Genomic DNA, 26,376 nt, shown 5'->3' on the forward strand with positions numbered 1-26,376 from the left:
TGAACACATGTACCTATGAACGATATGACATTCATACGCATATGCATGACACTATAAGTATTTCATGATTTAAAGTGTTATCCAGACTTACAGGTTGAGTCATTTACTCTATATTTCTTCTATGTCTTTTATGTACTTATTTATGTGCCTTACATACTCGGTACATTATTCGTACTGACGTTCGTTTTGCATGGGGACGTTGTATTTCATGCCCGCAGGTCCCGATAGATAGGTCGAGAGCCCTCCAAGTAAGCTATCAGCTCAGCTGAAGATGTTGGTGCGCTCCGTTTGCTTCGGAGTTGCTTGTTTGGTTAGTATGATTTGGACGTGTATTGTTTGGTATGGCGGGACTCTATCCCAACTTTTATGAAAATTATGTATTCTTAGAGGCTTGTAGAAAGATGTCATGTACGTAAAAGATTTTATGGCCTTGTCGGCACATGTTCAGTACACGAGTAGTTATTTTGGTCTTATAGGCTCGCACTTCATATGTATAAGTTTGTATTCCCTCATGCTTTACTCTGTTTCATTTACCTATTATACCAAAGATACGTTACGTTGGTACTCGGTTGAGTAAGATACCGGGTGCCCGTTGTGGCCCATCTATTTGGGTCGTGACATCGGAATTTCATTCCGACCCCTATAACAAAATTTTCACTACCAACCGGAAAACGCCAAAATTCCAATTTTGCCAATTCAAGCCTAAATCTTCCACGAACCTCCAAAATACATTCAGATCACGCTCCTAAGTCCCAAATCACCTAACAAAGCTATCTAAACCATCAAAATTCACATCCGAGACCTTTTTCACATAAGTCAACATTCGGTTGACTTTTCCAACTCAAGCTTACTCAAAAGAGTCTAAGTGTCTCATTTCTCTACAAAACCACTCTGAACCCGAACCTACCACCCCAATACCACATAATACAGCTGAACAAGATGTAAAGAACCTAAAATAGAGGAAATGAGGCGGTAACTCGTGAAACGACCAGTCGGGTTGTTATAGAAAGTTAGGGGTTACGGCGGCTAGGATTTGACATAGAAAAAGAGAGGTGGGAGGGTGATAAAAGCGGCGGGCAAAGGGAAAATGGGATTAAGGTTAGGGGTTAGGTAGTTAAAAGGGGTGGGGTTATTGTGGGCCATTGATCTTAGAGATCAACGACCAAGATTTTAAATAATCTAGGGCAGGTTAATTAAATCGGTATGGTTAGTGGGTTGCTAGTGTTGGGCTTGGGTTAATTGGGCTAAGGTTTGGGGTAATTGGGCTGAGGTCTCAGTAGTTTTAGGTCCGAAAATAGGTAAGAAATTAGGCTATTACTTAAATACCCCAAAAATTTATCAAACTAATTTATAAAAATGCTTAATAAATAAATAAGAATATTATATATGCACTGAAATAATTAAAATAATAACTTCGTATTTTAAAATTATGAATTTGCTAATATTATATAATAAAGAGCCTTTATGTATGAATATAGGCCATTATTGCAAAAGTTAGATAAATAGCATAAAAATGCTAATGTAATTATATGGAATGAAATAAAATATTTGAAATGTATAATATAAGTGAAAAAATAATATTTTAGTTAAATAAGTAATCAAAAAATAATTTAAAGGGATAGTTACTAAATTTTATATAATTTAAATGCGAGAAAATTAATTTAAACCTCTAAAAATTATGATAAATACTTGCATAAATTTTGTAAATTATATAATGATGCAAATTGATGTTTTTTAAAGTATATATACTATTTGAGAAAATATGAGGGCAAAATTGGGTATCAACAACTGGTACCAGCCAAAATTGAGGCAAGTACTATGCAACACCATAGTCTTGTAGGAAACGGTAAGATGATCCATAAAAGGCAATAGAATCGTAGTAAGAATCCATGATGTGATCGGATTTTGAAGAGATTTAGGTGAGGAGGCTAGGGCTTGAGAGGAGAAAGTAGAGAGGATTTTAGGGCGGTCTCAGAGAAATGGGGTTAGGGTATCTAGGTTGGGCTAATTAAAAGGGGAGAATGAACGAGGGCCATTGATCTTGAGAGATCAATGGCCAGGAATAAAATATTGAACAGCGCGGGTCAAGAAGATGGGTACCGACCGGGGTTTTGAGCCAAATTTGATCTGAAAAAGACTTAAAAATGGGCTATAACGTAAATATACAAAAAAATTTAAATTATAAAAAATAATTAATAACCATAAAAATATATTATCTATGTAGTAAAATACTTAAAAAGAATAGCTTAATATTATAAAAATATAATAAATTACGTTTTAGCATAAATAATATACTGAATACAATTACGTGTAGAATATAGGTTATTGCTGCAAAATTATGTAAATAGCTCAGAAATATAAATGCAATTATGTTTTTTTTGTACTTTGGTTAACTCGTTAATGGCGATTACCATAGTAAATAGTCGCTCCGACATCTCGACCAACAATCTTGAATTAAAATATAGACCTACATAGTTGTCCTAATTCGCAGCCTTTAGTAAAAAAATTGATAAGTCAGGACACCATCCTGACAATACTAGCTGACATCATCACCTTATTTTCTTCCATGATTTCTCAGTATTAGACTGATAATTTTTATTCACCAAAGTCATACGTGTTGATTTTATCAGTCCCAATCTATTCTCAACTTATCCTTCCATTTTGAATAAATCTGACACTTTCTGACTATTAGCCTGAACATCTTGTATTATAACTTGAACCTTGAGTTTTATTCTCGTCACTTCTATATCTTCCTCAACAGGTAATCAATACGATCGAGAATCTGTACTCTCACTTCAGGCACAAACGCACGATATAGAGTATGGAGAAAGTGAAACTCCCTAGGTGTCATTGTAGCCTCCCCGATATAAGTTTGGTCGGCAACACAATGATAAGAGGTACTTTACTTGACACGGCTCCATAGATTTTCTAGGACTCGACATAAAACCTAGTACTCTGATACCAAGTTTGTCACGACCCAAAACCACATGACCGACACCCAACACACAACCCGACCCAAGTGAAACAAACCATATGATGCACCCAAATCATATGCATGAAAACCAATTTAACTTCGGAAGCTCCTTGAAAATCATATACATTTTCAAGTTAAATGATAAAATATTTTTCAAATTCGAAATCACATGACGCCTTTTATGATAATAACAATGTGACTAAGTAAAATAAATATATTTTAATGTATGTCATGTATAACCCTGTTACTACAACCTTTCACAACTATCTATGGAGCCTATATACCAAAAAATAAAATTAAACACTTGGCCTAATACCCAACTAGCATAAATAAATAAAAAAGATAGCTACTACGAAATAGGAGTGGTGCCTCACCATATACCTCAGGAAGAGAGTAATCTTAGCCCTGACCGCATGCCACGTATCATACCTCATCCTGAAATATGTAATGTAAGCGGGACCCTATAGGGGGGCCTAAGAGCTAAGTATACCATAGCGGAACTCAATAAGCGTCATAGACTCTCTCTAACATAAGGTTTTGGGATAAACTTTATAAAAATAATGCATTAATATTTGATATAAAACAATAAGAAATTTGATCAATTCATGACCCTTGTCATTTTAAATAACAACCAAGTTACATATAACCCACAATATAAACTTTTAAAATATTTACATCAATACAAGATTTTGGATAAAATCACATTAAATCATTCCATTTGCTTTAAGTCATTGAAATCACTTTCGGCTCCTTAGTCCTAAACATAAGAAAATCATCCTTAGCTTTCATTGGAAATACTACACCATCACCGACATAAGAAGGTCAACTAGGTTATGTACCTAGCGGCAAGTATCATATACCCTACTTGCTCAGGTCGTCTCATTGTAGTGTCGTACGAATCAACTCAGCCATGCTAATAATGGCACAAACTAGTACCCTCTTGAGGGAGAGCACTCTGTCGTAGTCTATACCACAAAGTGGCCATCTACACTTACACCGGCACATGTAGTTTCATGACAACAAACACGATATGTCTGAAGTCAATCTCGGTGAACACAAGTAACTCCCAAAATATTTGATACTTCAAAAATAGATTCATAGCATAGTAGCCTCAAAGGATCTATTTTTATCAAATCATAGTATTTATAGAAAATCTAAATCATTTGAACAAATTTTAAATAAACAACCTTTTACATGCTAAATTCTTTAGCAATTTAACATTAATCTTTAAAAGATACTACAAGTGTTATTCTGCTCTTCAATTTTAAAAAGAAATACTTTCCATGAATACTTATCTTCAGCATTCAAATATGTATACTCTAGTCAATGCGTAAGTTTTGATAAAAACTTATAACATTTATCTTGAGTGTCATTTTTCAAACAAGATTTATAATAAAATTTTATAAAACATCATGACACTAACAAATGCAACATAATATTTTAATACATGAAGACATCCGTACTTGTTTGTCCCCACAAGCACGAAAGCACATTGCAAACAACTTAAGTATCAACTCGAAATATGATTTTAGAGAAAGTCTCTCAAGAAGAGTAAGTCTTAATCAACTTACCTCGCTTTTGCTTTATTAACATTCACAAGCTTTTAATCCTCTTGCATCGTTCCAAGCATCAAAATATGTACAATTAGATATCCTAATTACATCAAAATATGACCTAAAATATTGACCAATATCCATTTATGACTCATTAGTTGACTACAAGCCTCCAACAAATCAAATCGCAGAGTAGGTTCACTTACTAGCATATTCAACTCAACTCTTATCAATTAATACCCATTTGAAGTCATCAATGGTACTACATTGATTTTGCAATACCACCAAATTACTACTCATCGTCTTCATTAACCAACATTTCCAAAATATTCAATTTGGTGATTACTTAGTTGAACACTTTCAATTTAGCTAGAAAATGATTCCATAGGTTCATCGTATCCTTTAATTTCATTTCTAAGAACACTCTTCATCTTCCCCGTTTTCTCAAAAACATTATTCATCCCATGAACTAGGGTTTGTGAATTTAATTATCCAACCATAACAACTTGATACAAATATTATAACTACTCTCACCGACTCAAAAGAAATGAGTTTGGAGCATTAAGATTACCTTCTTGAAGTTTTTTCTCAAAAATCCATCGTTTAAAAAATTTGGTGTTCTTGAACAACTTGGAAAATTTCCAGGGATTTCAAAGATTGAATGATGTTATTACTAGTGTTAATAGGATTTTATTAATTTAAAATATCCATACAAAAATTAACTTGTATTCTTAAGTTGTCCCAAAGGTCGAATCCACCATGAAAGCACCAAATCCTAGCTCCAAAATACCCTCTCACACGACCTTGTACTTGTAGGCTCAAATTTCTGGGTTTCGGATGCGGCCCTGGATGCTTTACATCCCCACGTCACTCCTCTTCGAAGCCCGGATGCGGACCTGGATGCTATGGTAGTACTTCACTGCCAGCCCTTCGTAATTTGATCATAACTTCTTGTAGTAGTGTCTAAATGACGAACAATTTGAAACGTTAGAAACTAGAATCGAATATAGTTTATTTGATAGGTTGTCCATCACATAACTATATATATATATATATATATATATATATATATATATATATATATATATATATGTGTGTGTGTGTGTGTGTGTGTGTGTGTGTGTGTGTGTGTGTGTGTGTGTGTGTGTGTAGTGCATACACATTTGGAACTTTAGTCTGTCATGTAATATCTAACTTGACTTAGACTTGGGGATCTCCTTAGACCCCACATCACTTATAATATGCCTCGTACACTTATTATCATGTCCAATTAATATTTATAATATTAATAATCCTTGTCTGCACACAAAATAATGTAATTAGCTATAACACCCCATATTTTCGTACGTGAGAGTACGTCGTAAGTCAAGTGATGTAAGCATAGAAATGAGATCATCTTTGAAAAACATAAAGTAAGTTAGTAATGTTAACTTGGAGGTTATAAATATTTAAGATCATGAACTACAAGTACCAAGAGGGTTGGAAGGCTTAGAAGCTAAACGAATTGAAGAAAATAAGTTTTGTCGAAAGTAGACAAGTTAGGAATGTTATAACATGTACTTTTGGGTTGAGACAAGGGTGATCAAAATTATAAGGAGGTTATGTTATGATTTATTTTAGTGTTATGATAGTCCTGTGGTTATGTTTTGAAGCCAAGCGAGTTGTGGAACAAAGGTTGGCAAAGATTATCACAAGTTACATTCATAAATATGCTGAAAATTAGGTCAAATGTAGCTGAGCATTTCTCCCAAAGTGCTTGGAATTACGGGATGATTTACCTACCAAATTTATTTGAGTATAGTTCCAATGGATTAAACCGTTCATTGATACAACATTAGAGTAGAGATATATTCGCATTTTCGTAAGACTGCACGGACTGGTAGGTAACAAGTAGGTGCATCGTCTACTTGCCAAAAGCAGAGGCCTTAACTAAAATCTCCTAAAGTCAGACAAGAGGGTATCTATAAAGGCTTATAAACTCATTCAATTCAGGCATATTTCATAACATTAAAACCATATTTAACCCCTACAACTCCTCCCCAAAAACCCCACATAAACCCTATGATGTTACGATGTGATTCTAGTGCCGAAAACCCCGAACAACTTGCTAGTATCTTTTTTTCCTTCTTGTAGCTGCATTGGGGAACTGAATTTGATGAAGAAGGACTAGGTTTCGTGGGTTCTACTCAGTCCAAGGTAAGGTTATGCTTCTCCTTTCATTATATACGCGTTTACAAGTTGTAACTCGATCGTAAAGACTAGACCTAGCGAGTTTCGAAAGAGTAGTATGATGTTTGTTGTTGCGTTACTATTGGATAGTTGTGATATTATTTTAAGTTGAATTTATGGCTGTTTTATATGATAAGTTTGGATCAATTATTTATTGTTGTTTGTGTTGCTCAATTTGAAAGAAAAGACAAGTCGAAATGTGTTTTAGTAAACTAAAAAATCAATTTTGAGTTGCTGGACTTGTGGGAATGTTTTTTGGGCTATTTTGTGTTGCTATTGGGTCTCTGTTGCTACTTATTTTATGGATTTTTGGAGGATAAAGGGTGTGGATAAACACTATATAATGGCAGGGTGGTTGGCTGGTCGTTAGTCGTTACATTTTCGGGTTGTTTGACACTACCACGTTTGTCGTTTTGTGTATGAACTAATTGGGGTGTATGGGCTGTTTTGTGGTATTTTGTGCTGGCTATAAGGTTAGAAAATAATATATGCATGTAGTTGTTGTGTTCTTGTTGTTCTTGGTCCTATGTCGAATTGAGAGGAAGTAAAGATTATAGGGGAGATGCTACCCATTTTATTATAAAACAAGCTTGTAGTTCATTGTGTGATAGTTATACCTTCCATACATTGATGATGGTATTGCTATCGTTGTTGTAGATTAAGGTGCAACGAGACGAGTTTAACGGGGTTATTGGACAGATTGTGATAAAATAATCTTGTAGTTCTTATCTTCTTTCATCCAAGAGAGTAGAGAGTCTATATATATAAATTATTATAGTATTTTCACCACCATCAAGCTATAATCGAAGGGCAGGCCCCTATTGGGCAATCTCAGATCAGATGGTAAGTTATATACCGAGCATACTATGATCGAGCGCCTATGAGCGAGCCCAGAATGGTCGAGATACAAAGCCTAGTATGGCCGAGCACCTATAAGCGAGCCTACTACGATAGAGCAATTACACATACCAAGCCTAATAAGGCCGAGCAGCTATTTTACTTACTATATTGAGAGAATGAGTCAGTATTAGCAGGTAAGCATATCTTCAGATGACCATTAACTCCCAGTTACTTTCAGTTATTTATTATCAGTTCAGTTTTTGCTTTCAGTTATTCTGTTGCCTTACATACTCGGTACATTATTTCGTACTGACGTCCCTTTTGCCGGGGACAGATGCATTTCATGCCTGCAGGTCCTGATTGATAGTTGGACAGACCCACCCAGCAGACAGAGTCAAACATCAGCTTAGTTGGTAAGCTCCACTTCCTCAGAGTTACCAGGTCTAGACCTTAGAGTCCATATTATATATACAGGTTTGATGGGTAGGTCAAGGCCCTGTCCTGACCATGGTACCTTTCAGTTATCTCTAGAGCCTTGTAGACAAGTTCTGTATAGTTTGTATATCAGTAGATGTTCACGACAGCCTCGTCAGCCTGCATAGTTGTATATATATGAGCTTTTGGGTATGTTTACCCCTCAAATGAGAGAGACGATATTTTTAGATGATTCCTAATATGGGATCATTAGCCTAAGTTGAGGGTTACCCCTCCAGAGGTCACAGTTACAGAGTGGTACGCTCGGCCCGAGTATGGCACTAGGTGTCGACCTCACCTCTTCAGCTTTGGGGCTTGACAAACTTGGTATCGGAGCAGTTCTATCATAGAGAGTCTACAAGCCATGTCTAGTAGAGACTTGTTTATAGATGTGTTGTGCACAACATTATATGAAAAGGAAGCTACAAGGAATTTGGGAGTCTGTTACCCTTCTTTCAGATCCAAATCATGCTATAGAACTGAGTCATAAGAGTTCAAGCTAAGACTTATGTTTGCTAATGATATAGATATGCTTTCAATTAGAAAAAATTACAGCTAGCCAAAGGGCTTATATAGCAACAAGTAAGGGCACTAATACAAAGAGAGAGAGAGAGAGAAAGAGAGAGAGAGAGAGAGAGAGAGTTCTTGATGACATGGCCCTGTTTGAGTCCTATCAGATCGTGCATACAAGATATGCAAATTTCCAGCTCAAGACCTTAAGATGGGAATATCAAATACACCCCGTGAATAGCAGGCCATGGGAGTATCATAAGATAAACGTTTAGGTTTCAACATGTAATTGAAGCAAGGTGTAGGAGGGTACGAGGTACCATGTTAGTGAAGATTGTCAATATTTAGAATACAGACAGAGAAATATAAGTATTCTGAGTTTACTTTCAACAATAATAGAGGTATATACAATTGGCCATACCTATCTCAGTTATGCCCAGTAGAAGCTAACAAATATAGTTTAAGAGAATGATGGGATATTAGGATCCAGCTAGGTTTAGAGTAACCCATAATGGTTGAATGTTCCAGGGAGATAAAAGTGAAACAAGGTTTTGTTGAAGTTTCAGAATACTGTGATAGACGGAAATATTAGTAGGAGAATAAGAACAGAGTAAAGGAAGCATTACGAGTAAGGTATGATAAACGAGTGATAACGGTAAATCAAAATATGAAAAGATGACAGAGTCTATAGTCAAGTGAAAGAAAAGAAAAGAGGTGACAGGCCTCGAGACAATAAAAGAGTATATGCCAAAAGTCATATCCTCATTTCGACAAATGAGTTGGTGAGTCCAACGTGATTACTAGAACAAAAATTTAAACCCCCAGAGTAATGGAAATTAGCATGGGCTAGTGAACAAGATAAGCTGAATATCAATTAGGGATCGAATGATGTGATAATAGTCAACATCAAGAGAATTTCAAAGATCGTATTCCAAAAATAATAGAATGGACAACAAAAAAATAATCTTTAAAAGTCATTGAGGAAGACGCTTCCCTAAAGCAATCACTAAGAGTAGTTAAGCTTAAAGGACTATGTGTGCTAGTTACACTAGGCGTCACCCGCACGCAAAAGAAATTCAGTTATCCCTGGTACAAGAAGGGTTACTGCAAGGTGAGTAAGAGTCAGTGAAGACATGAAAAGACACCAAAGATGAAGATGTAAAACATATATAGGTAAATCATCATAGCATTAAAAGCTAGTACTCCTCTAAAGGGGGGAATATGGTGTGATATGGTATTAATTTGGAGTTAATAGTTCAAGTAGCTATGGAATAGTAATGAAAGAATGCGGTAAAAAGGTGAAATGAATGAGACTGCATTTATTCAGATCCTAGTGATATGTTAAGATTCCAGAACATTATTCAAGCACGATGCCGGGGAGAGGTAGTAAGCGTTCCCGACAAGGATGTTATCGATAAATAAGTGTGAATGGACACTTGATACATTAGGATCTAGTGCGAAAGGCATGTTAAGACAGAAGACATAACCTAAGAGAGGTTACACAAAATATAGATATGAGCATGGACTGATGAGTAGTTAGTAGTTGATCCAGGAAGAGCCTAGTTAAAGCTAGACAAGAGGTCTTAGATAAATTAGCATATCATGCAAGATAAGCATAGTGAAACCCAACACAGGAAATTCAGCCTCACAGATATGACATCGTAATCATTGAAAAATATTCAGATAGGAGTTGGGGTAGTTAAAAGTACCGTATAAGTGTTACGCTAAAAAAAGAGTGCCACAGGGGAGACTATCAAAATTTCAATTAAGAAGCAAGCCTATGAGCACAAGGGAGTGGAGATAAGTCATTAAGGATAATGATAGGCGAGTAAGAACATCAAAAATTCCTTGGGCTATACAATGTAATAAGCTCACAGTTTTACAAGAGTCAGAGGGTCTTCCCTAGGTAGTGCAACGAAAGACTAGTTGAGAAAATAAGGAAGAAGGCTTCAACATAAGCATAATGACCTAAGAAATGATCTTGTAATAATGGTCTCACTATAATATTATATGCACTCCATAAGAAAGTGGCACATGTCGTGACTAAAGAATGGGAAGTAAATTCCAAAGTAATATTCGAGCTCATATGAGTTGCACAAAATTCCAATATATATGGGCACTAAGATAAGCCAAGTACTAATGCAACAAGTGGTAGAATGACCAGGAAAAGCAATTGATTACGTTTAAAGATACTTGAGAAGGCATGAAAGGAATTCATCAATCAATGACCTAGAGTTAGTTACATTATGAATGCACTTAATATTTCGGACTATTATTCATGAAGCATATATGTTGACATTCATATAGCTACATGAGACTCTGGTATAAGTTAAAAGAAAGAATTGAGTCCACCTCACAGACAAAGGCTTGAGTTGTTAGAAGATTATACTATAGATGTCCCATAGCGCCCACGAAAGGGAAAAGCAATAACTAATACCCTATTCCATAGATCGGAAGATAGCTTAAGCATACATAAAGGCTGAGAGAGAAAAGAAAATTAAAGAGTTACATCAGCTAAGTAAATCAAGTGTCTGATTATTAGATCTAGATAATTATAGAAATTAAGATTTAGAACATTGTAGAATCACTCTTAATATAAGAGGTACGATAGAGATAGTACAACGACCATATTCTATAATGGCTCGACAATAAAGCCAGTTGGAAAAGTACCAACCTCATACGGAGTAAGTATAAAACTCTCATCGGATTGTGTATGCACTAGAGGTGAAAGTATTATAGTAGAGCTTCAAGTTGTGGACTTGAATTCCATCTATGTGGAAGGAAGGTTATGAAAGTGACAGAAGATACAATGAAAGATTTAAAGATAAAAAGGTAAAGGTAAAGAAGGCAGAGATACTAAAGTGTATAAGGTTGTGAATAGTTCATACTTCAGATAGAGGTCTAGAAGTGATGTGATTCAGTATCCACAAATGATAGTGGTGTCATCAGTGACATATCTTCTAGCATATGGTTTCCAAGTACTGAGAGGTCTAGTTAAGAGAGTAAAGATGAGTTAGAGACGATGTGATGTCTCGCTTGAAGTTCCAGAATAACATAAGGAAATCTGTGGTTCTAGGAAGTTAAAGGAAGGTTACGAGTAGTATAAATAGATATGTGTAGGTTACAAGCTAAAGTATGGTAGAACAACAAGGTTTTAGGTAGACATGAGTAAGGATAAGAAAAGGTGAGTGAGAATGTGATGAGAATAAGTAAGTCCTCGGGATTAAACCCATCAAAACAAGAGATCAAATGGTTTATGTAAGTTATAAAAAAACTCAGTATAACATGAAAGACCTCAAAGCAGCTTAAGACTAGAAGAATTTAGAAAAGATGGAATACTGCCCTGGTGGTAGAATGAGAGTGTAATTGTGATAAATGATAACAGAATGATGTTTAGGCCTTTGATTGGTTAATGATTTAAAGAAAGGGATTTCATGAATTTCACGGGATTAGAACACCCCCCATAGGATGAACCATGGTGGTATTATGAAGTATGGTTATTGAAGTATAGTATCACCCCTTGGTGGATCAGGCAAATCACTTCAGATGTTCCCCGATGAGATGTGAGCCCTAGTGACAATGTGTTACTTAAGAGGTTTCAAGTTGTTAGTGGTAGATTATAGTTCAACATTAAGGTGAATGGATAAAAGTTCCAAAGTATGAGATGAGATTAGATTGTCATTCTTAAGATGAACAGTAATGAGGAATCATTAAAGGACTTAGATTTATACATATAGGATAAGCAACAAGGGAGTAACCTAGAGTTGGGTAACAAACCTCAGTAATAACAAACTGAAGTAAGTGTAATGGTATAGTATGACCTACCTAGATGTAGTAAAGCCATAAGGATAAATATACAAGTCTACGAAACAAGATATAGAAATAGATGTAAGTTCGACAAAGTACCAAGCAAATGACTTCAGTACACCTATAGATTCCTAGAGGGACATCTTGTCATAGTTCTGTATATATTCATAAAGTAAGGCCTAGAGATTGGCTAAAATCCAAGGAAGTAGGAGAGAAGAGTTGCATAGGTGCTCGTACAAAGACAGAGTCGTACATGCTGCATAAGAGAAGGTAGCAACAATTACGAGATTGGAAGAATTCCGACCACATGTCATGGTGTGAGAAAGAGACTTAAACGGGGGAATGCCCTGGCCTTTGGATTTATTTGTAGAATAGTGGCCTAGAGGGCAAGGACAATATTAAGGTATTCATAAAAGCTATAAGTTATGAGACTGATAAGTGCATCAGTCAACATTTAAGGACGAATGTTCCAAAGGGGGGAATGATGTTACACCCCATGTTTTCGTACGTGAGAGTACGTTGTAAGTCAATTTGATGTAAGCTTAGAAATGAGATCATCTTTAAAAGTATATAAATAAGTTAATCATGTTAACTTGGAGGTTTTAAATACTTAAGATCATGAACTACAATTGCCAAGAGGGTTAGAAGGCTTAAAGGCTAAACGAATTGAAGAAAATAAGTTTCGTCGAAAGTCCACAAGTTAGGAATGTTATAACATGTACTTTTGGGGTGAGACTAGTGTGCTCAAAATCATATGGAGGTTATCTTATGAGTTATTTTAGTCTTATGATAGTTGTGTCATTATATTTAGAAGTCAAGCGAGTTGTGGAACAAAAGTTGGCAAAGATCATCACAAGTTACATTCATAAATATGCTGTAAATGTGGTCAAATGTAGCTGAGCATTTCTCCCAATGCGCTTGGAAGTATGAGATGAGATACCTATCAAATTAAATATCTACAATTCTAGTTTCCAACGGATTAAATCATTCATTAATACAAAATTGGAGTAGAGAGAGATATTCATATTTTTGCGAGACTGCAAAAACATGTAGGTGACAAGTAGGTGCATCACCTACTTACCAAAAGGAGAGTCCTCAATTCAAAGCTCCTAAAGTCGGCCAAGAGGGGATCTTTAAGGGCGTATAAACTAATTTAATTCACTCATCTTTTAGAATATTAAAACCTTATTTAAGCCCTGCAACTCCTCCCCAAAAATCCCACATAAACCCTAGGATGTTACGATGTGATTCTAGTGCCGAAAACCCCATATAGCTTATTGGTTTCTCTTTCTCTATCTTGTAGTTGCGTTGGGGAACTAATTTGGATGAAGAGGTACTAGGTTCCATGGGTTCTACTCAGTTCAAGGTAAGGTTATTGTTCTCCTTCCATTATCTATGTGTTTACAAGTTGTAACTCGATCGTAAGAATTAGACCTAGCGAGTTTCGAAAGAGTGGTATGCTATTTGTTGTTGCGTTATTGTTGGCTGGTTGTGATCTTATTTTTAAGTTGAATTCATAGATTATTTATATGAAAAGTTTGGCTTAATTATATACTATTGTTTTTGTTGCTCAATTTGAAAGAAAAGACAGGTCGAAATGTGTTTTAGTAAACTGAAAAATCAGTTTTGAGTTGTTGAACTTGTTGGACTGTTTTGTAGGCTGTTATGTGTTGCTGTTGAGTTGTCTCTATTGCTACTATTTTTATGTAGTTTGGTAGGAGAAAGTGTGTGGAGAAACACTAAATAATGGTGGGGTGGTTGGCTGGTTGTTCGTCATTAGAATTTCGGGTTAATTGACACTACTACGGTTGTCGTTTTGTATATGAACTGATTGGGGTGTGTGGGCTATTTTCTGGTATTTTGTGCTAGGTATAATGTTGGAAAATGATGTATACATGTTGTTGTTGTGTTTTTATTGTTGCTGGTGCTATGTCAAATTGGGAGGAAGTAAATATTATAGGGGAGATGTTACCTGTTATATTATAAAATTAGCTTGTCATTCATTATATGATAGTTGTACCTTCCATAAGTTGATGTTAGTATTGCTATCGTTAATGTAGATTAAGGTGCAATGAGACGAGTTTAATGGGGTTATTGGATAGATTATGATAAGGTATATTAAGGCTAAACCTTTCCTTCATTCTGGCATGATCCTGTAACTACATGTGTTTGATAACGAGACATAAAGAGAAGTTCATATTCTTGAATTTATGTATGTTGTCCTAGTATCATAGGTTACAATATTATCCCTTATCGTCACTTCATATTCAGTTTAATATTATCTTCTTTCATCAAAGAGAGCAGAGAGTCTATATATAAAATATTATAGTATTTTCACCACTATCGAGCAATTATCGATGGGCAGGCCCCTATTGGGCAACCTCTAATCAGATGGTAAGTTATATACCAAGCCTACTATGGTCGAGCGCCTATGAGCGATCCTAGAATGGCTGAGATATAGAGCCTAGTATGGCCGAGAACCTATGAGTGAGCCTGCTACGGCATAGCAGTTACACATACCGAGCCTTATAAGGCCGGACAACAATTTCACTTTCTATATTGAGAGAGTTGAGTCAGTATCATCAGGTAAGCATATATTCAGATTATATTTAACTCCCAATTACTTTCATTTATTATATTATCAATTCAGTTTCAGCTTTTAGTTATTCTGTTGCCCGACATACTCGGTACATTATTTCATATTGATGTCCCTTTTGCCGTGGACACTGCATTTCATGCTTGCAGCTCTTGATTAACAGTTGGACAAACTCCCAGTAGACAAAGTCAAACATCAGCTTGATTGGTAAGATCCACTTCCTCGGAGTTACCAGGTCTGGACATTGGAGTCCATTTTATATATACATGTTTGATGGGTAGGTTGAGGCTCTGCCCCGACCATGGTACAGTTTAGTTATCTCTAAAGGCTTGCAGATAAGTCCTGTATAGTTTGTATATCAGTAAATGTTCATGGTAGCCTCGTCATCCTGTATAGTTGTATATATATATATGAGCTTTTTGGTATGTTTACCCCTCAGATGCGAGAGACAATATTTTTCAGATGATTCCGAATATGACCTCATCGACCTAAGTTGTGGATTACCCCTCCAGAGTTCACAGTTACAGAGTGGTATGCTTAGGCGGAGTATGGCACCGGGTGCCAGCTATGCCTCTTCATCTTTGAGGCATGACATTAGCACACATCGACTTTCTTAATAGCGCTTTAGTACTTCAAAATTTTCTGGGGTGCTATAGAACCCAAACTAGTTTGAGTCCCTTTCTATAGGTAAAAGGATAAATCATATTCTTTTTGTCCCAACTTGGCAGCTATTCTTCCTTAGAACAAAATATTTGTTCTTTTGACTTGCCTTCTCTTTTGCAGTGCATTTAGTCTTATATTGACCAATGTTTCTACAGTGTGTGCAAATATTGTTCTCAAGGTGTGTGAGGTACTTGCTTTTAGGATCCCACTTAGGTGCAGAGCGCCCTAAGCCAAGTCCTCTTCTGTTTCTACTATGATGTTCTTGTAGCCATCAAAGTGCATCAGAGGACCTGTTCCATTTACATGTTCTATCTAGCTCATGTTTAACCTTAGTCAAGTCTTCCTTCAGTGTTCTCATCAGTTCATCTATTTTATACAACTCATCTTTTACCCTTCTTAGATCCCTTTATAGTAAGAGTTGTGTGTCACTAGCTATCTTTTTACCTATTCCTAACTTCAATTTTAGATTTTCAGATCTATGTTCTAAAACAGATGTGTCAAGTGCATGAACCTAGTTCTTCAACACAGCATTTGCATTTTCAGTTTCCCAAGCCCTAAGTTCTAGGTTTTTTCACTTTGCTTTCAAAATGACACACTTCTTTGACAACTGTTCCTTTTCGTTATTCACATCCTCAAACTCATCAATTAAATCCAACAGTAATTAAAATAATCATTCTTTAGACAAATTCTTAATCTTATCTTTTAATTGAAAGATACTAACCTCAGGTTCTTCATCAAAGTCTCCAATAGTCATTAGGGCTCGTTCATCATCATCTGAGCTCTCATCTGAACTATCTCCCCAAGAAGCAACCATTACCTTAGTTGATCTTTTGTTGTTTCCCTTCTTGGGATGAACCAATTCCTTCTTCCTGTTCCTTCGTTTAGCTATTTCCTTTTCCATTCAATCTCCCACAAAGGACAGTTCTTGATCATGTGATAAGTTTTTCCACACTTGCAACATTCATCATTATCCTGCTTCTCTAGAGCTCTTTCCTTGTTGTAGTTTCCATTTCATAAAGGACCCTTTCCTCTCCTTAGATAGTTCCTAAAGTCTTTGGTCATTGCCATTTCATCATCTTCCATATCAGGACCTTCAGTAATTCTGAGTGCCAGACTCCTTTCCTTCTTAGGCACATCCATTTTTATGGTTTGTCCTCGTGCATTAACACTCACTCACAATATCATGCACGACATCATCCTTCATGCTTTACACTCTTCCTCACCCAAACAATAGAAACAATACATCCCGGCAAGGGAATCAATAATAGAAACTAAGCTATAACCAATCTCGTTTCAATAGTTAACTCCACGAAATAAGTCTCAATTTGAGTAAATACTCAACAATGCTCAATTACCAAGAAAATTGGATAAGTCTTGTTCAAAATAGAAGAATAAAAGTGAAATTATTCCTAACTATATAGCCTCTAGGGGAAAAGCACAGTCGTCTCCATACCAATCCCTCAGACTCTACCAAGCATGTCCATGAATTGTGAGACCTAAGCAACCTAGAGCTCTGATACCAACTTGTCACAACCCAAATTTCCCACCCTCGGGAGTCGTGATGGCGCATACTGTTGAAAGCTAGGCAAGCCAACTATTCCGATTAATTTACCCTTTTTATTTTTAACCTCTTAACAATTGCAAGTTAATATATTATAAACAACGGAAATATCAATGCGGAAGAACGAAAATTTAACAATTAAGCTAATACCAATACGAATCCATAAACATAAACCACCCAAAACTGGTGTCATAATCTCACAAACTATCTAAGAAAACTACAAATAGGCCTGGACAAGAAAGTACATGTCTGTCTCTGAAATAGAAATAACAGAAAGAAACTAGATAAAAAGGGGACGCCAAGGCATCACACGCCTGCAGGACTACCTCAGGTCTCCTAATGGACCGAAGGCAGCAACCCCTAGCTATGGTCCGTATGCTCTAGTACCGGGATTTGCACAAAGGAGTGCAAAGTGTAATATCAGTACAACCGGCCCCATGTACTGAGTAAGTGTTGAGTCTAACCTCGGCTAAGTAGTGACGAGGCTAGGATACAACAAACAATTATAACCTATAGTGAAACCCTATTTAGCAGAATAACAGTAATAGAAGTAATTCAAAAGTAACGGGGGAGGGGTAACATGCTATGGGGGAAATACCAACGTAAAGAATCACAGTAATAATGGAATAAGACAAATTAAGGTACTTGAACCAAAACAATAAGAAATCATAACAAACAGGCAATAAGTGCATGGCATCACCCTTCGTGCCTTATCTCTCTTCCTCACCATGTTAATATTAGAAATGTGCACTGCATCACCCTTTGTGCTTTATCTCTCTTGCTCACCATATGCATCAATATCAATGAATCAACAACTTAGGCATTTGTAGTACTTATTAAGAAACACAACGATTATAATTTAAGACTCACGGGCATGATTGACACCGACATATAGATACTCATCACCACACCTATACATCGTACACTGCACTAGCACATAGCAAATAAAGTACAATACCTATTCCCTCAAGCTAAGGTTAGACCAAACACTTACCTTGAACTTTCACCGCCAACTCAAGCCTAAAACACCGCTTTTCCTTTAGAATTCGCCTACAATTTACTTGTATCTAGCCCAAATTAACTTAACAACATCAATAAATGCTAAAGAATTCATACCCAATGCTTAATTATAGGATTTCTATAATTTTCCCCAAAAAGTCAAAAATCGACCCCAAGCCCGCTTGGTCAAAACTCGAGGTTCGGACCAAAACCCGATTATCCATTCACCCACGAGCCCAAATATGCAATTAGTTTCAAAATCCGACCCCAAAATAAGGTCTAAATTCCAATTATTCAAAAAGCCTTAACTCTACCCAAATTCCAAATTGGCTAGACGAGCCTTCGCGTTCGCGAGTTACTGTACGCATTCACTAAGGTTCACCCCCCTGACCTTCGCGTTCGTGAGCCAATTGCCGCATTCGCATAGAGCATTTTTCCTTCCCCAGGTCCCTTCCAAATGGCCTTCGCGTTTGCGATTGCAGGTCCGCATTCCCGAAGGGTAACATTCCTAAGGCTTCTCGTTTACAACATGTGTCTCGCATTCGCGTAGAAGGAATTTTCCTTCAGTCCCACTTTGCTCTTGGCATTTGCGGGAGTTCATTCGCGAATGCAAAGAAGGAATTACCTGAGCACCTGCAACGGCTATGACAACAGAATTCCTAAGTGTAAAAACATCTTGTGGCCTGTCCGAAACTCACCCGAGCCCTCAAGGCTCCAAACCAAACATGCACACAGCCCTAAAAATATCATACGGACTTACTTGTGTGATCAAATCGCCAAAATAACACCTAAAACTTCAAGTTCATCCTCAAAATCAAAGAAAAAACTCAAGAACTCTTAAGTTATAATTTCACAACCAAGGCTCCGATTCACGTCATATGATATCCGTTTCTTACCAAATTTTACAGGCACAACTTAAATACCATATAAGACCTGCACCGGTCTCCGAAACCAAAATGCGAGCCTGATACCATCAAATTCAAACACATTAATTTTCAAAAATTCATTTCTCGGGCTTAGGACTTTCGAATTCAATTCTGGGCATACGCCCGGGACCCATATTTTTCTATGGACCCTCCGGGACCGTCAAATCACGTGTCCGGGTATGTTTACCCAAAATGTTGACCGAAGTTAACTTAAATTTAATTTTTAAAGGCAAATTAACATTTTTATCAAATTTTCACAATAAAGCATTCAGGATGTATGCCTGGACCGTGCACGCAAATCGAGGTAAGATAAAAGGAGGTTTTTAATACCTCGAAACACAAAATTGACTTATAAAACAAGTGATGACCTTTTGGGTCATCACAGCCTCCACCTCTAAAACAACCGTTCGTCCTCGAACTGACATAGAAAAGAAGTACCTGAGTCGGGGAAAAGATGGGGATATCGGCTCCGCATATCGGACTCAGACTCCCAGGTAGCTGCCTCGATAGGCTGACCTCTCCACTGCACACTAACCGAAGGGAACTTCTTCGATCTCAACTGACGAACCTGCTGATCTAGAATAGCTACTGGCTCCTCCTCATAGGTCAAGTCCTTGTCCAGTTGGACAGTGCTGAAATCTAACATGTGGGATGGATTGTCGTGATACTTTCGAAGCATGAACACATGAAACACTGGGTGTACAGCTGATAAATTCGGCGGCAATGCAAGTCTGTAAGACACCTCTCCCACTCGATAAATAATCTAAAAAGGACCAATGAACCTAGGGCTTAGAGCAACACTCGCTCTCCATGGGCGACACCCAGAGCAACACTCGCTCTCCAACCATAAATGCCACATCATAAACCTTGCGGTCGGCATAACTCTTTTGCCTGGACTGAGATGTACGGAGCCTATCCTGAATGATCTTAACCTTGTCTAAGGCATCCTAAACTAAATCTATACCCAACAACCGAGCCTCTCCCGGCTCGAACCACCCAACTGGCGACCGACACCGCGTACCATATAATGCCTCATAGGGAGCCATCGGAATGCTCGACTGGTAATAGTTATTGTAGGCAAACTCTGCTAATGGCAAGAACTGATCCCAAGAACCTCTAAAATAAATAACACATGCTCGAAGCATATCCTCCAAAATATGAATAGTACGCTTGGACTGCCCGTCCGTCTGAGGATGAAATGTTGTGCTCAAATAGACCTGCATACCCAACTTACGCTGTACTGCCCTCCAGAAATGCAAGGTAAACTGCATACCCCGATCAGAAATGATACACACAAGTACACCATGAAGACGAACGATCTCCTGGATATAGATCTCAGCCAACTGCTCCGAGGAATAGGAAACTACCACAGGAATGAAATGCGCTGACTTGGTCAACCTATCAATAATAACCCATACTACATTGAACTTCCTCTGAGTCCGTGGGAGTCCAACAACGAATTCCATAGTGATCCGCTCCCACTTCCACTCAGGAATCTCAATCTTCTGAAACAAACCACCAGGTTTCTGATGCTCATACTTTACCTGCTGACAATTCAAACACCGAGCTACATAGGCAACAATGTCATTCTTCATCCTTCTCCACCAATAATATTCCCGCAAATCCTGAAACATCTTAGTGGCGCCCAGATGAATAGAATACCGGGAATTATGGGCCTCCTCTAAAATCAGCTCACGAATTCCATCCACATTAGGCACACAAATACGACCCTTTATCCTTAAAACTCCATCATCTCCAACTGTAACCTGCTTGGAACCTCCGTGTCGCATTGTGTCTCTAAGGACAAAAAAATGAGGGTCATCATACTGCCGATCTCGAATATGCTCAAATAACGAAGAACGAGCGACTATGCAAGCTATAACACGGCTGGGCTTAGAAACATCCAACCTCACGAACTGATTGTGTAAAGCCTGAACATCTAAAGAAAGTGGCCTCTCACCGACAGGAATACACGCGAGGCTGCATATTGGCTGACTTCCTACTCAAAGCATCGACCACTACATTAGCCTACCCCAGATGATATGCCATATAAATAATGCCTTCAAATCTTCAGCGCGTGAACAATGGATGCTAGCTCCAAATCATGAACTGGATAATTTTTCTCGTGGATCTTCAACTGTCGCAAAGCATATGCAATAACCTTGCCATTCTGCATCAACACCGCACCAAGTCCAACACGCGATGCATCACAATACACTGTATATGGCCCTGAACCTGTAGGCAAAACCAACATTGGCGCCGTAGTCAAAGCTATCTTGAGCTTCTGGAAGCTCACCTCACACTCGTCTGACCACCTAAATTGGGCACCCTTCTGGAGCAACCTGGACATCGGGGCTGCAATAGATGAAAACCCTTCTACAAACTTACCGTAATAACTCGCCAAACCCAAGAAACTCCGGATCTTTATAGCTGATGTGGGTCTAGGCCAGTCCTTGACTACTACAATCTTCTTAAGATCCACTTGAATACCCTATGCTGATACAACATGACCCAAGAATGCAACTGAACTCAACCAAAACTCACACTTTGAAAACTTGGCATACAACTGTCTATAAATCAAAGTATGAAAAATGACTCAGAGATGCTGCTCGTGCTCCTCCCAGCTGTGGGAATAAATTAAATCAAAATATCATCAATGAAGACAATCATGAAGGAATCCAAATAAGGCTTGAACACTAGGTTCATCAATTCTATGAAAGCTGTTGGGGCATTTGTCAACCCGAATGACATTACTAAGAACTCATAATGCTTGTACCGAGTGCGAAAAGTTTTCTTAGGGACATCAGATGCCCTAATCCTCAACTGATGGTAGCCAAATCTCAAATCAATCATCGAAAATACCTTGGCACCCTGAAGCTGATCAAACAAATCACTAATCCTCGGCAATGGAAACTTGTTCTTGATGGTGACTTTGTTCAAATGCCGGTAATCTATATACATCCTCATCGACCCATCCTTCTTCTTGACAACTAACACTGGCATACCCCAAGGCGAGACACTCAATCTAATAAAGCCTTTATCCAGCAAATCCTGCAACTGTTCTTTTAATTCTTTCAAATCTGGCGGGGCCATACCATATGGCGGAATAGAAATGGGCTGAGTGCCCGGAGCCAAATCAATGCAAAAGCCAATATCCCTGTCGGGTGGCATCCCCAGCAGGTCTGAAGGAAATACCTTTGGAAACTTACGAACAATGGGCACAAAATCCATAGAAGGAACCTCAGCACTAGAATTATGAACATACGCCAAATAGGCCAAACATCCCTTATCATCCATACGTCGAGCCTTCATATATGAGATAACCCTACTGGTAGAATGACCAGGAGTCCCTCTCCACTCCAAACGAGGCAACCCCGGTAGTGCTAAGGTCATGATCTTGAAATGACAATCCAATATAGCATGATAAGGGGATAACCAATTCATCCCCAAAATGACATCGAAATCCATCATATCGAGAAGTAGAAGATCTACATAGGTCTCAAGACCCCCAATAAAGACCACGCAAGCACGATAAACACGATCTACCATAATAGAATCTCCCATCGGTGTAGACAAATATACAATAGCATTCAAAGAATCACAAGGCATAACTAGATAAGGGGCAAAATAAGATGATACATAAAAAAATGTGGACCTTGTATCAAATAGAACTAAGGCATCTCTACTGCACACTAAAACCGTACCAGTGATAATTGCATCGGAGGCCTCAGCCTCAGGTTTTCCTAGCATAGCATAACATTGGGGCTGGGCCCCACCATTCTGAACTGCATCCCTAAGACGGCCTCATACTGGCTTGCCTCCACCTTTAGTTGCCTGACCTCCACCTCTAGCGGCCTGACCTCCATCTCTAATACCTCTACCCCTACCTCTAGCTGGCTGAGCGAGCGGTGGAACACCCGGTGCTAGAACCATAGCACGAGAACCCTGGTGCTGAGAACTTCTCGAGGCTCGAGGAAAAAACCTAGCAATGTGCCTCGTATCACCACAAGTATAGCAAGACTTGGACTGCTGAGACTGCTGACCCTAAAACTGACCCTGACGGCTTGGATAACCACCTTGAAAACATTGGAGTGGAGGTGCACTGATAGGAGCTGGTGGTGCACTATAGGGTAACTGATCAGAATACTGCATATGAGAACCACGGTCTTTTGGAGCACCATGAGAAACCTGAAGTGCTAACTGAAATGGTCTGGGATGATGACCTCTACCGAAAGAATCCCTGCCTCCAGACGACACACCTTTAAATTTTCCAGAATAACAAGGCCTCTTATCAGAACCCTGACCACTCCCCTGAGCTTAAACCATCTCAACCCGCCTGGCCACATTGGCCGCATCCTGGAAAGAAGTCGCGTTACCTATCTCCTTAGCCATCTGCAGTCTAATACGCAAAGCGAGTCCCTCAATAAACCTCCTCAACCTCTCTCTTTCGGTGGGGAGTATCAGAAGATCATAGCGAGCCAAATCAATAAACCTTGTCTCGTACCGAGTGACAGTCATAGAACCCTACTGGAGATACTCAAATCGCCTGCGGTACTCCTCTCTCTAAGTGATGGGAAGAAACTTCTCAAGAAATAGCTACGAGAACTGGTCCCAAGTGAGAGCTGGTGATCGAGTTGGTCTAGCCAAACAATAATCTCTCCACCATTTCTTGGCGGAACCTGACAGACAGAAAGAGGCAAAGTCTACCCCATTGGTCTCCACTATCTCCATATTCCGAAGAACCTCATGACAGCTATCTATGCAATCCTAGGGATCCTCTGAAGATGTACTACCATAAGTTGTAGTGAACAGCTTGGTGAACCTATCCAGCCTCCACAAAGTATCGGCAGACATAATTGCTCCATCACCGGTCTAAGCTACTACACCCGACTGAACCGCTCCAACTGGCTGAGCTACTGGAGTCTAAAACAGGGGAGCCATCTGCTCCGGAGTGCAGCCTGAGAGTCGGTTGGTGGTACAGGAAGTAAGCCTGCCTGAGTGACACTCTCCATAAGGCCCACTAGATGGACCAGAGCATCCTAGAGTATTGGGGTAGCAATGAACCCCTTTAAGACCTGAGCTGGGCCCACCAAAATTGTCTGGGCCGGAACCTCATCATCAAACTCTACCAGAGGCTCCACCGCTGGTGCTGTTGCTCTGGACTGAGCTTTGCCCCCGCCTCAGCCCCTAACACGGCCTTGGCCTCATCCTCTTTCCCTCTCGTAGATATTGTCGCTAGGGGCCCGGGCTGCTAATCAGTGGATGAAGAAGCGCGTGTTCTCGCCATCTACGAAATAATAGAGTAGAAGTTCAATTAGCATTGAGAAACCAAATCGCACGACAAAGAAGAATAGAAGTGAAACTGATACCGACTTGTCACGATCCTAATTTCCCACTCTCGGGAGTCATGATGGCGCCTACTAGTGAAAGCTAGGCAATCCAACTATTCTGATTAATTTAACGTTTTTATTTTTAACCTCTTAACAATTGCAAGTTAATATATTATAAACATCGGAAATATCAATGCGGAAGAACAAAAATTTATCAATTAAGCTAATACCAATACGAATCCATAAACATAAACCACCCAGAACTGGTGTCACAATATCATGGACTATCTAAGAAAACTACAAATAGGGTCTGAACAAGAAAGCACATGTTTGTCTCTGAAATACAAAAGAACAAAATGAAACTAGATAAGAAGGGAATGCCAAGGCCTGCGCACGCCTACAGGACTACCTCGGGTCTCCTGATGGACTGAAAGCAGCAACCCCTAGCTAAGGTCCATATGCTCTAGTACCAGGATCTGCACAAAGGATTGCAGAGTGTAGTAACCGTACAACCGACCCCATCTACTAAGTAAGTGTCGAGCCTAACGTCAGCAAAGTAGTGACAAGGCTAGGATACAACAAACAATCATAACCTGTAGTGAAACCCTATCTAGCAGAATAACAGTAATAGAAGTAATTCAAAGGTAACGGGGGAGGGGTAACATGCTATGGGGGAAATACCAACATAAAGAATCACAATAGTAATGGAATAAGACAAATTAAGGTACTTGAACAGAAATCATAACAAATAGGCAATAAGTGCACGACATCACCCTTCGTGCTTTTACTCTCAGTCCTTACCAATGCAATCAAGTAATTAAAATGTGCACGGCATCACCCTTCATGCTTTATCTGTCTTCCTCACCACGTAAATATTAGAAATGTGCCCGGCATCACCCTTCATGCTTTATCTCTCTTCCTCACCATATGCTTCAATATCAATGAAAATGTACACGACATCAACCTTCGTGCTTTATCACTCATTCCTCACCAAATGCATAAATATGAGTGTGCACGATATCACCTTTCGTGCTTTATCTCTCTTTCCTTACCCAAACAATAGCAACAATAACATCTCGGCAAGGGAATCTACAACAAGAATAAACATATCCCGGCAGGGGAATCAATAGTAAGAAATAACTACGTCCCGGCAAGGGAATCAACTATAACCAAACTTGTACCAACAATTAACTTCACAAATAAAACCTCAATTGGAGCCAATTCTCAACAATAAACAAATACCACAAAGATAATCATAAGTCTTTCCCAACGCGGAGAATCAATAACTTAGACATTTGTAGTACTTATTAAGAAACACAATGATTAATATTTATGACTCACGGGCATGCTTGACACCGACGTATAGATACTCGTCAGCACAGTCGTACACTACAGTAGTACATAGCAAATAAAGCACAACACCTTTTTCCTCAAGCTAAGGTTAGACCAAACACTTACCTCGAACTTTCACGTCTAACTCAAACCCCAAACACCGCTTTTCCTTTAGAATTCGCCTCCAATTTACTTGTATCTAACCCAAATTAATTTAACTACATCAATAAATGCTAAAGAATTCATACCCAATGCTTTATTATAAGTTTTCTATCATTTTTCCCAAAAAGTCAAAAATCGACTCCGGGCCCGCTTGGTCAAAACTCAAGGTTCGGACCAAAACACGATTACCTATTCACCCACGAGCCCAAATATGCAATTAGTTTCGAAATCCGACCCCAAAATGAGGTCTAAATTATAATTATTCAAAAAGCCCTAACTCTACCCAAACTCCCAATTTCTACCATGGAAAAACAATATTTAAGCCTAGAAATCTAATGGTGTTGATGGAAAATGAAGGAGATGGGTTTAGGAACACATACCTATGATTTGGTATTGAATTTGCTCTTCAAAAATCGCCTA

This window comes from Nicotiana sylvestris, chromosome 10, assembly GCF_000393655.2.
Source record: "Nicotiana sylvestris chromosome 10, ASM39365v2, whole genome shotgun sequence".
Taxonomy (NCBI): domain Eukaryota; kingdom Viridiplantae; phylum Streptophyta; class Magnoliopsida; order Solanales; family Solanaceae; genus Nicotiana; species Nicotiana sylvestris.